Source organism: Triticum dicoccoides, chromosome 2A (assembly GCF_002162155.2).
Source record: "Triticum dicoccoides isolate Atlit2015 ecotype Zavitan chromosome 2A, WEW_v2.0, whole genome shotgun sequence".
Lineage (NCBI taxonomy): Eukaryota > Viridiplantae > Streptophyta > Magnoliopsida > Poales > Poaceae > Triticum > Triticum dicoccoides.
Window position 1 is genome coordinate 711,224,324 of NC_041382.1, and position 2,631 is coordinate 711,226,954.

Consider the following 2,631-nt stretch of genomic DNA (forward strand, 5'->3'; position numbering starts at 1 on the left):
GGCCCCTTTTCCCTGATTTGATCCAACCAAAAGATGCCACTTAATCCATTACATTAATTACGTAAGATCCCTTACGTACGTGTAGCATTACTCTTCCTCCGAGACATCCCTCAACATAGATCAAAAATGCTACACCTACATATTACCTTATGAAAAGCTACATAAAACCTTTCATCCATAACTAATCGCCCCCCCCCCCCCTCCTGATATTCAGGGGGTGGGCCCCCCTCCGTTTTCTTTTCCAATCAAACGTTTCCACATAAGCTTGTACGTAAGATACGTATAAGAATTTATGTAGATGTAGCTTTGTCCAACATAGATTCGCTAGGACCTCCCACATGATGCAAGTGCGTGACTGCGTCAAATAGGAGGATAAATATACCGGCCATCGTAACTGGGCCAGCCCGTTTTAACGAAGCGAGCATTGCTATGTTTTTGGTCTACTTCGGTTGCATGGTTTTTTTTCTTTGTAGTTTTTCATTTAGTTTTAAAAACTTGAACATTTTTAATAAAAATGAATATATTTTAGAAAGGTTGCCCTTTTAGAAAAAATGAGAGCATTTTTGTAAACAGATGATTTTTATTATATTTTAAAATCCCCTATTTTCATAATTTCTTCTTTTTTGAAAAAACGAATCTTTTTTATATTTGAGACATTTTAATATTTTAAGTACTGATCTCCAATTTTTGATGACTGTTTTAAAAAGATTGAACATTTTTTAAAAACTTATTAATATTTTTAGTTTTTATAAATATTCATTGAAACTATGAACTATTTTGAAATAAAAAATAAAAACAGAAAAAGGGAAAAAAAAGAACCTTCTAGAAGGTTCCCAATACTAGTAATAAATAGGACACAACCTTCTAGAAGTTTCCAACATTTAGAGAAGGATTCTTGTAACACTAATTGGACTGGCAAATCCTAACGCTTTCCTGTGCGTTTTGTGCCTCAGTTTGCGCAATAAACGTCAAAGAGGGGATGCCAGATTCACGCTCCACTTAAGGTTCTTTTAGGCAAGCGCTTGACTTAAGTGAGTGATAAGAAGGTGCTCGGAATAGTTGGGCCAGCACAATAAAGAGTATCACAATAATGGGATACTCTTCAGTTGTTTTCCTTTTTAAAATAATGTTATTATCTTCTATGTGTACCTTTTTTGCAGGGTATCTTATATGTGTATTTTACTTTGAAAAAATTATTTGCATTTATATATTTCCTTACTTTTTCTTCGCTTCTTTTGTATAACATTATTTAAAAAATGCACGAAATATAGGGGATTTTTTTCAAATCTCTAAAAGGTCCGTTTTTTTCTTCATGCCCTTTTAAAAAATGCAGCCTTCATTTTTGTAAACAGACAATTTTTATTATATTTTAAAATCACCTATTTTCATAATTTCTTCTTTTTTGAAAAAAGAACCTTTTTGAGATTTTAGACATTTCTTCATGTGTTGCCCTTTTAAAAAATGCAGCCTTCATTTATTATCTTCTACAATTTGTATGTTTATATTTTAATTTTCAAAAAAAATCTGCTGTGAAACACATGAAGGCTTTTTAAGTAGGCGAGAATTGTTTTAGTTCATGAATATTAATATTCTATATATGTGAATATTTTTTGCTAAAAAACCTTTTCTAGTGTATGTAGACATTATTTATAGTCATGAACATTGTGGTTTGAAATGCACGAAGAAAGTCTCAAATTAGAGCGAAACATATTTTTCGTATGCCGGCAAAAGAACATATTTTTGTGTAACATGGAAACAAATTACATATTTTTTTGGTGATCCTATGGAATATATTTCACTAGCAACATGATTTTTTTAAAGTTGGTATACATACATGAATCTCACAAATTGTACGAACCAAAAGAAAATTCACACGCCGAACATCTTATTTGTCTATTGAATTTATTATTAATACATCTATTCATGCGAAGTATATTTTTTCTAAAGATGCATCAAATGTTTTATAGAAAATAGAAAAGAAACTCATGTATTTTTGTTGAGACAATCATGCATAGTTTTATTAAGTCGTCGCAATGTTTTCAGCGACGACCAGTTTTAGCCTTTTTTTTTCAGGCGAATCATGCATATACCCGAGACAGTCTCAAGACTCAACCGGACACTCCCGCGTCCCAGCAATAGCATCATTTCGACTCCCTCCGTCCTATAATATCAAAAACACTCTTATATCCATGGAACGAAGGGAGTACTAAGAGCAACTCTAGCAGATCCTGCAAAACACGCAGATCCATTTCGGCAAGTACGCGGGTCTGGTCTAATTTTCCAGTCAGAATAGTGCCCGCATACTCACCCGGCCCATAAAATTGTTTGCCGCGGCCTGCAAACCTCATGCCTTTACCGCTATATCTGCGGTTCCGCAACTCGTTTACCGTCCAGCCATGTGATTCCCCTTCCCCCTCTCCACATTTCTCGCCGCCGGCGATCACCCGCCCCGCCTCCAGCCGCCATGTGGGGCCAAATGTGGAGCTCCGGACGCGGCTCCGGCAGTAAATCCGGCGGTGGAAGGGACCCGGAGCACGAGCTGTGTGTCCGATCGGACGGCGCGAGGAAGTGTGGGGCCCGGAAGTGCACCAACCGCGGCCTGTCGCCGCCGGCGAGCTTCCAGCGAAGCGA